The sequence below is a fragment of the Urtica dioica genome, chromosome 5, assembly GCF_054948205.1.
Source record: "Urtica dioica subsp. dioica isolate 48M chromosome 5, U.dioica_male_clone48M_v1_H2, whole genome shotgun sequence".
NCBI classification, from domain to species: domain Eukaryota; kingdom Viridiplantae; phylum Streptophyta; class Magnoliopsida; order Rosales; family Urticaceae; genus Urtica; species Urtica dioica.
In genome coordinates, this window is record NC_142760.1 from 42,146,417 (window position 1) to 42,158,858 (window position 12,442).

The 12,442-nt window shown below is 44.0% G+C and overlaps 1 pseudogene; it reads left to right on the forward strand.

Moving 5' to 3' along the window:
- The first annotated feature begins 7,908 nt into the window (after positions 1-7,908).
- Positions 7,909-9,920, forward strand: LOC149398667 (exopolygalacturonase pseudogene; annotated as a pseudogene).
- Positions 9,921-12,442: the final 2,522 nt, after the last annotated feature.

The window sequence follows — 12,442 nt, forward strand, 5'->3', positions numbered from 1 at the left end:
CCGCTCTGTACTCTTCGAGGAAGCTCACCGTCCACTGGACTAGCTGTGGCTGGCTCCAAGCTGATCTCCCGGCCAAGACATTGTTCCTGTGGTTCCAAAGTTCCCAAATAATGGTAATGAAAAGCTCATGGAAACGAACCTCAAGGGTCTCCGTCGCTCTGAGGATAGCGTCGAAAGCATCGCCGTCTCTGAAGGGAGGAAGAATGTGGCCGAAGCCCACCTCTTTCCAGACTCTCCTGCTCCACCTGCAACCCCAAAAAGTGTGGAAAACAGTCTCTCTCGCCTCCTGACAGACAGGGCAGCTGTCGTCAGAGGTGATCCTCTTCTTAACCAAGACTGCTCTGGCCGGGATCTGGCCTAAACAGACTCGCCAACAGAAGAGTTTCACCTTAGGAGGAACTCTCAGCTGCCAGAACTTCGTCCACCACTTCTCCATCACCGTCGGGTCTGAAGAGCTGGCGACCGGAGTACTGGCTCTCTCCATCGCGACACGGAAGCCACTCTTAACGGAGTATTCTCCGTTCTCAGTGAAATGCCAGCGTCGCACGTCAGGAGTGCTCTCGCCCCCACACGGAATGCTCAGGATCACCGCAGCGTCCTCCTCACCGAACATCGCTGTGATAAGATCAACGTCCCAGCTACCATCGGGTCTCATAAGCTCAGCTACCCGCATATCGGGGGGAATCCAGGGGGGGTCAATCCAGGTGGCCGGTCTGTCCCTCGGAACCCAACTGTCGCCCATGACCAACACAGACTCCCCGTCCCCGATCCGCCATCTCGAACCGGACTGAATGATCTCACGTCCCCAAAGAAGACTGCACCATATGGAGGAGCTACACGAGCCAGGGAAAGCCGTCATAATATCACCGTCGGGGAAGTAGCTCTGTCTATAGACACGTCCAACCAGACTATACGGTCTCCTGAGAAGCCTCCAGACACTCTTAGCCAAAAGGGCCTGGTTGGACTTCTCCAGATCTCTGAAGCCCATCCCGCCCTCTGACTTGTGACGCGTGAGGTCCTCCCACTTGCACCAGTGGATCTTCTTCGTCGCCGTTCCACCCCCCCACCAGAATCTGGCTATCGCCGAGTGGATGTCTCTAATCAAACACAGCGGGATCTTGTGGCACGAGGCCACGTAACTGGGGATCGACTGAAGGACGGATTTAATGAGGACCTCTCTGCCAGCCTGCGAGAGGGAGAGGCCATTCCAACCCTTAATCTTAGCCCAAACGCGGTCTCTCACAAATCCAAAAAGCTCCGCCTTCCTCCGACCAGTGAACGCGGGAAGACCTAGGTATCGCTTATGGCAGTCCGTCTTCCTGACACCTAGGATCTGAGCCAGAGCCTCACCCTCCTCATCGCTGACCTCCGTACCGAAACAAACATCGGACTTTTAAAAGTTCACCATCTGGCCCGAGGCCTCAGAATAAGTCCGTAAGATGTCAGTAACCCTCTCACACTCGTCAGGCGTCGCTCGGCATAAAACCAAGCTATCGTCCGCAAAGAGAAGGTGAGAAACATGAAGATCCCGAAACCGAACTCCAGAAATCGGTCCAGATTCCTCGCTCGCTCGAAAGAGGCTCGAGAGGCCCTCAGAGCAGAAGAGGAAAAGGAAAGGAGAGAGTGGGTCCCCCTGGCGGAGGCCTCTGAAAGGAGTCACACTGCCTCGGATGGAGCCGTTGATGTTGAAGGCAAAGCTGACTGAGGTAACGCATCTCATGATAAGGTGCACCCACCGCGTGCTGTATCCAAGTCTCAGCATCATCGACTCCAGGAAGGCCCACTCAACCCTATCGAAAGCCTTCGCCATGTCAAGCTTGAGAGACGCACACTTACCATTACCGAAGCGTTTCCGCTTCATCGTGTGGAGAGCCTCGAAACCAACCATGACATTATCGAAGATCAGTCTACCACCAACGAAGGCGCTCTGGGACTCGGAAATAGCGTCGTGCATAGTAATCTTAAGACGGTTGACCAAGCACTTGGCCACTATCTTATAGATCACATTGCACAGGCTAATCGGTCTGAAGTCGCTGACTCGTCTCGGGTCCTTGACTTTGGGGATAAGTGTGACCACAGTATCATTAATGGTGGCCACCTCGTCCCCGTCGTTAAGAATCCCAAGGCAGGTCTTCGTGACCGATTCACCTACGACGTCCCAATATCTCTGGTAGAAAATAGCGGGAAAGCCGTCACTTCCCGGGGCCTTGATCGCATCCATCGAGAAAAGTGCCTTTTTCACCTCCCCTGGCTCAAAAGGGCGCTCCAACTCGGCGTTCGAAGCCTCAGAGATCCTAGACTGTACGCCCGCCAAAACTAACTCGAGTCTCTGCGAAGAAGGCCTCGCTGAAGAGAAAATGTCTCCAAAGTAACCGGCTACGATCCTCTCTATCTCAGAGTCTCCACTGTGCCAATCCCCGTGATCGTCCTCCAGACCTCGGATAGCGTTCCTCTTCCTCCTAGCAGAAGCCTTGCGGTGAAAAAGCTTCGTGTTCTTATCCCCGCATCGCATCCAGGACACTCTGCTCCTCTGTCTCCAGTACTGCTCCTCCTTCTGAACTAAGGCGTCAAGCTGTCTCTCCTCCCGTCTGAAGGACTCCATGCAGAAATCCGGGCCCGATAGTCCCGCAAGCTCAACGATCTTCTTCTGCTTCTCAATCCTGTCTCTGATCTCTCTGTTCCTCTCTCCGCCCCAGCGGGAGAGGCTCTGTCTGCACTGACAGATCGCATCAGCTAAGCTCGGACTCTGATTACCACTCTGGCCCGACTCCCAAGCTCTACGGATCCGCTCGTCACACTCAGGCTCGCCAATCCAAGACTCCTCAAAGAAGAAACGCGTCGGCCTCCTGCTCCGCCGGCGATCTCTGAAACCCGCTGTAAGCAGAAGAATGAGTCTATGGTCCGAACTCCAGAACCTCAAGTGTCGAACCGTGGCCGAAGGAAAGAGATCGCTCCACTCGTGACTCGCAAGGCATCTATCCAAGCGCTCCTCTATACTCCCTCTGCGCCAGGTGAAAGGGTCTCCCTCGAAACCTAAGTCATGGATGTCGCAATCCGAAATCATCTCTCTGAAAGCAGATAACTGGCCGGGACCTCTGTCTCTACCTCCTCTAATCTCTGCGTTGGAGGCGACTTCGTTCATGTCACCCCCGACTAACCAAGGACCCGTGAAAGAGCTCCGGAGGCGACGAAGAAGCTCCCAAGTATGTCTCCTCTGGGCGCTCACTGGATCTCCGTAGATCCCCACAAATCTCCAACTCTCGCCTAACTCGTTAGTCAGATCTCCCTCGATGTGATATCTCGAAAAAGTCCCGAGTAGGAATCTCACAGGTTCTTTCCAAAGTAACATCAAGCCTCCACTCCTACCAAGACAGTCCACCGTCATACAACCCTCAAAACCCAGCAACACTCTCACCCGTTCAGCCCCCTCACGCCGTAGTCTAGTCTCCGATAGAAAGATAAAATCGGGACTATGATCACGAACGTGAGCAAGGAGGGCTGACCTCGTCCCGGGGTTACCCAACCCCTGGACGTTCCAAATAACGCCTATCATCGCGTTCGGCGGCCCTCACTCTCGAGGGGCGCCGCTCTCTCATCAGTAACAACTAAGGTCGAATCTAGTGGACTAGAAACTTCCAAAGTACGAGTAACAGAAAAAATGTCTCTCCTCCCTAGGTCATGTGTGGCAGAAAGTAAGTCTCTATCCCCTAAGACATGAGTGTCAGAAAAGGAGTCTCTATCCCCTAGGCCTAGTGTAGCTGAAAATAAGTCTCTACCACCTGTATCAAGCTGAAGTAACTGAGAATGAGAGGTGGTAGGAGGACATACCTGTGTGTCGAGCGTGGGTCTCAACACTCTCTTCAGAGCCGAAGAATCAGAGCTTCCCGTTGACTCAAAACCTTTCCTCTTCCCTTGCCCACTCTCACCATCGCGCCCGACCCCCGACACTGCTGCAATCTCCCGCTGGGTTCCCGGGGAGGAACTTGACTTTCCATCCGAGCCGCTTCCCGCCTCGCCGCCAGCCTCGAAAAGACGTGCCATTCTCTTAACATTTCCAACTCTGAGGCGAACACTAGACTTTCTTTTAACTGAGCCACCCTCGCTGTTCCTCAGCTCTCCCAGCCTGGTATCCGCGCCCTTTGGTCCTCCGTCCTCCGATTTGGGCCCCATCGCCGCGCTGCCGTCTGGAGCAATGGTTTCCTTCTTCGTAGGCTCCTGGGCAGAGGGGCCCAAGGTGTGTATTTGAATAGAATTAGGCCCAAAAGAGGAGTTTGGTATTTGAATAGAATTAGGCCCAAAAGAAGAGTTTGGTCCAACACCGATTGGCCCATCAGCCAAATGACTCTGGCCCACACGCTCTTTCACATTAGCCTGGGGAGAAAGAGACAAAATGGGACCCGCCCTATTCCCCAGGTCAGCCAGCGGGTCCACCTCCCCTTTTTTGACCTGCCCATCACTTTTATCCATGCAGTGAACCTTCGCAGAAAATGAGCCAATACCCAGACTCTCATTCCCCACGCCACCAACTCTGCAGCTTTCATCTTTCCCCATATTTTTTCCTTTTTTCCCAGTACAACAAACAGGTCCATCTCCTACCAAACCCTTATCAGGGTCCCTGATTCCCTCAGAACCCGGGTTGGTACAACCACTGTTGAGCCGAATCGGGAAAGAAGACGAGCTCCCCAACGGTCCAAAACCGGGATTTTCGCTCGTGGGTCCGCTCGCCACAGTGTTCGCGACTGGGACCGGGGGTTTCTCCTCCACCTGTTCTGCCGCCGGCCTCAAAGTCTGCGCCTCCTTCACCTGGTTTTCCTCCGGCGTCAAAACCTGTGTCTTCAGCGCCGGGGTTACCTTCGCGGCGGGCCTGGTTCTTTTTCGCCGGGGTAAAGAGTTTCCCATCCCCGTCGTCGGGATCTCTCTCGACTCAGAGGCCCCGTCTCCCATCCCTGTCTCCGGGCCTGGGTCTTCGACCATGGTGGGAGCCGTGGGTTTAGCGCCGGGAGCCCCGTCGTCCACAGAGGCCCCGTCTCCCAGCCCTGTCTCCGGGCCTGGGTCTTCGACCATGGTGGGGGCCGTGGGTTTAGCGCCGGGAGCCCCATCGTCCACCTCCATCCCTACTGGGCCTGGGCTGTCAGACGGCTTTGTCGGGTTTGTAGCTTCCGACCGTATCTTGGTGCTATCCTTCGTGGTAGCTCGGCCCGTCTCCTCTGTTTCTGGTGGCGCCGTGGCCGACGGTCTTGGAGACGAGGTTTTAGCCGTCGAGACCTCTGGTCCCGCCCATCCCTTCGCCGTCATCAACCCCGTGCCTTTGAAGCTTCTCAGGCCACCCGTGATTTTATTAGGGGCTTCCCCACGGAGCCACGCTCCAAATTTCAGAGTTCCCGCCCCACCTGCCGAGTCTTGTTTAGTCTGACAATCAGTGACCCCGTGGCTCAGGCTCCCACATGAGTAGCAAAAGTCCGGGAGCTTCTCAAATTTGAACGCAACCCACGTCTTCTCTCCGAGCATGACATTGATCCCCTTCACTAGCGGCTTGCTGATATCTATGGCCACACGGGCTCGGATGAACTCCTCTTTTATTCGGTCGTTCCTATCTTTGTCAATCCGAACTACACGCCCAAGTCTGTTACCAATCAGTTCTCCCATTTTAGCCGACCTGTTCTTCAGAGGAACTCCGTGTATTTGGACCCAGAAGTCCACAAATCTGAAGTCATTCCCGTCATCCAGTTCCGGGTCGCTCAGGACCAGCAGCGATTTGTCAAAGGACCAGGGGCCTATCTCCCAGACTCGTTTCTTATCCGACTCAAGCTCAAACTTGAAGCAAAACCCTCCCCCGTCGTAGTCACTTATCTCGAGCTTCCCCTTGGGTCTCCAGATGCCGGCCATGACTGATTTAAGAGCATTACGGTTAAAAGATCTTGTTCTTAGCAACCTCCCCAAAAGACATCTTGAGAGATCGACAGTGGTACTCTCAAGTTCCTCCTCATCGAGAGTTAGCACATCACCCTCATCTTCCTCACCAATGTCCAACTCGGACCACTTGTCACATAGGTCTTCCATCGCCGGGACGAAAGGAAGGACTAATGAAGAACTCTGACTCCGAAGAAGAAGGCAAAAGAGGAGCAGAGAAAAGCAGCTTTACTTCATTTCTGGTGACGTAATATAAACCATATGTTACAGCTTTGTTTCTTAAAGTAGGTTAATACTACTACCAAATTCATTGACAAATAATAATTTCATAAAACAACCTGAAGAGAAATTGAATTATAAATTTAAATTGAGAGGACGCGTACAACGAAAATGATGTTTGTTTATTATAAGTGTGAGCTAACCATTGTCTTATCATCTGGCCACGTCAGTCAGCAGAGACTTAGTCAAATTCAGTTAAAAGTGATATTTGAATGGTACTAAAAGCCTATACAGCTTTGGTTTGTTATCTTAAAGTAGGTTACTACTTTCAAATAAATTGACATATAGTAATTTCAGAAAAAAAATAAAGAAAACAAATTGAATCATAAATTGTAGCTGAGAGGACTCATACGACGAAAATGATGTTAGTTTACAAATTGTGAGTCAATTGTATCTTATCATTTGGCCACGTCAATCAGCAGAGACTTAGTCAAATTTGGTTAATAGAATTCTTTTAAGAGCTTAGTTGAGTCTTTAAGGACCTATGAGTTGTTGTAAAAGACATGATCTTTTTTCAAGTTGTAAATCATTATTGAGAGAAAGAGAGAGAGCTAGAGAAAGAATGGGTGCGAGAGAAAGTGGTTCTTGCTCGGAAGATTGTTCGAAGCTTATTACTCTTGAAGGTAACCGGAATTCTCACCTGAGTTAGCCGGTGATTACTTGATATAGTGGATAGTAAATAGGTGATTATTGATGAGTCATTTTCTTCGTACTGTTTACTTGCGCATGAAGTTAGCTTCCGAGTGTGTTTGATTCGTAGTTATTCAATTCTAAGAGTGTTTTCATTGAGATTCTCCAATAATAAGTAAAATTTTTTGGGTTTTGAAAGTTTTAAAGCTACGTGAAACTTGAAAATTAATAATAGGCTGACATCTTAGTAAACTAGTCAAATAATCCATAAATTTCTCTAAAATATTTTTAAATTAACTAAAAAATACGGTTTTAAAACTTCCCTAGAAAAACCAACACTAGGATATCATATGAATCGAGTTTTTAATACGTGGCAAAATCATGTGTATTAATTCATATACATTATATATATATATATATATATATATAATATATCTAGTGAAAACCATTAACGGTAGGACTAACTAATAATTTAAATGCATAGATAGAACAAACTAATCAATTTAATTTATGAAGTTGTATCTGATCAGGAATATGAGAAAAGTCACATATGATGCGATCTTTATTCTCATAAAATTATTTACATATATGGTTAGGATATATTCCAAAGTATCATTTCGTGGGATTTCCTATTGATCTTCTTATATTCATGTAAGTGAGACAATCATAGAAACTAACACTAATATACACACTGAAACAAGTGAATCTATAAATGAGAGTTTTGATGATTTGACCAAAATATTCGAGGCCATACATGCATGCGTAATTATCTCTTATTAAATGGCTATAATAATAATAAAATATTTAGGACAATACTAGTAATAATACGAAAATACGGGTATACATTATTAATTTGGAAGAAACAGATTCTCTTATATACAGTTACAATTCGGACAACAAATAACGTGTATATCGCAGAATAAGGCTAAAAAAGATTATACCATTATTACATATTGCCTTCCTTTTCACCCTGAAAAATTCACCTATATAAAAGAGAATAAAACTTCTCCAACCAAACCACTAAACAAACCCAAAAAATAATTTACACTCTTTCTCTCTCACTCTCTCCACTTATCTTACAACGCACACATGGGTTCAAGCTTGATTAATATTAACTACTCGTGCTTATTTTTATTATTCTTGTCACTCGTCACAAATGTTCACTCTATTAAGCTTTTCGATATCAGCACTTTTGGTGCCATTTCTGGTGGAAAAACTGATAGCAGCCAGGTTTTTTTTTTTTTTTTTTTTTTTTTTTTTTTTCACTATACCATACGTAGGTACATAGTCTCATAGTTTATTAATTTGATTTTTTTTTTTTTTTTAAATTTTATCTAGGCCATTATAAAGGCGTGGACAGAGGCTTGTCGGACTAGCGGTGGTGGCCAAGTTTTGATCCCTAATGGGACATATTTAGTGAAGCCAATTAAGCTCGTGGGCACTAATTGCCAAGGTCCAATGCAATTTATTGTCAAAGGCCTTATTTTGGCTCCTAATTATGGGCCTAATTGGGGCGATCCTGAGCGTTGGATCTCCTTCCAATACGTGGACAATTTGGTCATCACCGGCGGCGGAATCTTCGACGGCCAAGGAGCCTCAGCTTGGCCTTACAATGGGTGCCAAAAAAACCCTAAATGCAATCCACTTCCTGTTGTAAGTTCTTATAATAATAATATATTTATTTATTATATTATACTAAAGATAATATAAGAGCATGAATATATCACGTCCGTAACATCATTGTTTTTTTTAGATATATACCTTTAATTAGCGCGAAATAAGTATTCCTCATTACTATCAAGAGTATGCATGTGTTATGTGTACGCATATTGTATGCAGAAGTGTATATATATATATATATATATATATATATATATATATATATATATATATACGGATATATGTCGTAAATGTGTACGCATATTGTACGTACATCTATATATATACACATAATCTCGTAACACAATGTCAATTAATATCATCTCAGACTATCAAATAAGATATATGCACATAAATTATATCAACTCTTAAAGGATATATATAAATATATTATATATGTAATTATACATATATATATATATATATATATATATATATATATATATTTTAATTAAGTCTCGCATGAAAGATAAAACTATGATAACGCGGATGATGAACGTAAGTATTTCTCATTACAACTAATCTTTTTAAGGCATAATAATACACAAACATACATACATACATACATAAGTATACATATTACATATACGAGGACGGATGTACAAGTACTTAACTGGAGGCCACTTTTATTTTATTTATTTTACATTTTAGTCCCTTTCAAATATTCTAAAGTAAATATAATATTTTTTCTTTTATTATTTACTTTATCAATTGTAACAACACTATACATCAGTATATTATTTCTATAATCAAATTAAATTTAATACTTTCGATAAGAGTCTAAAATTATTTTAATGATGGTACCATTTAATTCTTTAACCCTCTTAATTTATTACTCCATACCCTAATAATACATCATTTTGGACCCTAATACATTTATCTCATATATATATATATATTCTCTTGATCAGTCTCTGAGGCTTGACTTCGTGAAGCACGCGAGGATAAGCCACGTCACGCTGCTGAACAGCAAGAGCTTCCACATGACCGTGTTCGCGTGCAGTGACGTCATCCTCAGCAACGTCCACGTCACCGCCCCCGAAGACAGCCCAAACACCGACGGAATCCACGTGGCAGACACCGACGGCTTCTCCATCTCCGACTCCGTCATCTCCACCGGCGACGACTGCCTCTCCTTCGGCCCCGGCTCCACCAACGTCGACGTGACACGTGTCCGATGCGGGCCCGGCCACGGGATCAGCATCGGGAGCCTCGGGGGCTACCCCGGGGAGCGTGACGTGGCACACTTCTCGGTCAAGGACTGCACTTTCGTGGGGACTCAGAATGGGGTTCGGATCAAGACTTGGGCTTCTCAGTTTCCCGGGAAAGTTTATAATCTCACCTTTGACCATAATGCTATGGACAACGTCAATAATCCCATCATCGTTGACCAGAATTATTGCCCATCTAACCATTGCTCTCACCAGGTACATTACATTTAGTACTGTAAGATTATTTTATTTAGTTATTGATGTCTTGATTGTTGCTTGATAATAATATCTAAAATTTATAGAGAAGATTTATTACCTTTCTTATTCATAAATGAAAATAGGGTTTTATGTAAGAATATTGAGTGTACATTCTCTGATTAATTGTATCTGTGTACAATTAAGTTCCTAATCTTAAGCATTGTGTTGATAACTTACTAAACAATTTTTTTTATTTTATTTTATATGCTAACCGTCTTATGCCAAATTATTAACTTAATTAAGGATAGGAAAACAAAAATTACAATTTTTGTTAAAAAGTATCTAATTCATAAATTAAAAAGGGTTTAAGTAAGAATATATATTGAGTGTGTACTTTCTCTGATTAAAATATAATACAAAATTAATTTGGCGTGAGAAGGTTAAAGTATAAAAAATTATTTAGTTATCAAACACAATGCTAGAGATTAGGAACTTAATTGTAAAGATACTCAACAAAAATAATAAAGAACGAAAGAAACTCTTAAGTTCTAATCTAAATATGGATTTGGAGGTCCTAACCTCCTAAGCACATGATAGGGTTTCTATAATCTCATTTTAGGACCACCTAAAAAAAAATGGTATCTTCAGTAATCATAATATTTGTAACCGTTTAATGTATTCATATTATGGATTTTGTATTGATGAAAAATTATTATCACCCATATGACGTCCTTATAATTAATAATCTTTTTTTTTTGGCCGGGCCTATATTATTTATAGGGATCGTCTCATGTTCAGATTCGCGACGTTAAATTCAGTCGCATTTATGGGACGTCGAGCTCGAAAGTGGCGGTGACTCTAAAGTGTAGCGGAAGCTATCCATGCAAACAAATCGAGCTCAACAATATTAGACTTCAACACCAAGGCACCGATGGTCCCGAAATTTCTCAATGTTCGAGCGTCCAAGGTGTTGCTGTGGGCATTCAACAACCTTCGCCTTGCCTCCAAAACCATATATAATAATTCTCCAATTTTGTTTCTATTGATTTTGTTTCTTCCAATTATCATCAATTATGCCAAGTTAGATTTTTTTTTAAGGCCAACATAAATTTGTAACAAGTCGTGTGCCCTATGCACACTCTTAATTAGTTGTATCTCCATTGTGTGTGTTGGTGCAATAAAAGTAATTTAGTCTTAAAGCTTCTCTCTCTCTCTCTCTCTCTCTCTCTCTCTCTCTCTCTCTCTCTCTTCTCTCTCTCTCTCTCTATCTCTCTCTCTCTCTCATAAAACACATAAAAATGCGACGGGAAACAACTTCTAGGATTTGTTTTTCTTTCATAAAAAAATGGGTTTCATGCGGATTGAGAGAAGACTTAAATAAAATCTTTGATAACCAAAACTACAAAAATAGTGAAAAATTGTTGTGAAATTGAAATGTATTGTTTTGGAGGCAGAAAACGACGGAATTTAACCTAAAAAAAAAAAAAAAAATCCGACGTGAGCATGACATTGCTAGAAAAATGATTTAAACAGTGCTTGTTTTTTAAAAAAATCACCATTAAAGTGAAATTCTAATTCCACGATGGAATTATGTAGTGTCATCATTTTTAACCGTCGTTAGAGAGTATTCATGACGTTTAAAATTCCTAGCTAATCAGACGCGAGCCCCTCCTCGGGCGGATTCCTCCTTTTACTCCTCAGCCTACGGGGTATTAGCAGCCGTTTCCAGGTCTTTTTATTCTGTTAATCGGTATTCACTTTTTTATTTTGGAGTACAAGGAAGGCGGGGGGATAACCGAGCATTATTAACCGAGGGTTGCGCTCGTTGCGGGACTTAACCCAACACCTTACGGCACGAGCTGACGACAGCCATGCACCACCTGTGTCCGCATTCCCGAAACCTGCGGATCCATTTGCAACTCCTTTGGAGATATTGCCTGAATGGTATTTTTTTTCCCGTATTTCAAATACTTCGTACAGTGCCCAATAAATTATTAGGCGTTCTTCTTTTTTGATTTTCTTTCCATCATTCCTTAAGTGCCATAGGTTTGATCCTGTAGAAGTAGAATCTGACTCATTTTCTCATTGAGCGAAAGGTACGAAATACATTTTTTTTTCTCCTTATCATTCAAAAAATACAAGAAAATTTCAGGGTAAAAAACATTCTCGAGAGTTTCTCTTAGACTCGAGCCCATAGCCGATGATAGAACTAGAATATCATTGAATACCCGCGGGTGGTTATTCAATGGCATTTCATTTTGAAACGCCATTAAAGTACACCATTTCCGTCTAGTTAGACTTAGACCCAACGAAGAATTGACACATAGTTGAAAAAGTTTTACAATGAGCGGACGTCATTAAAACCTTGACGCCTAATAGCGTGGCAAGCCGGGTTGGACGAAATTACTTTTAATTTAATGACTTTCACTCGTAAAATGCCATTAAAAGTCCTTTTATTAATCGAAAATCATATTCTACCATTCGTCTTTTCTTTTTCTCTTGTCTCTCGTGTTCCCGCCACTCCTTAGTGCCTTGTCATCGCTCAATGTCTTCAT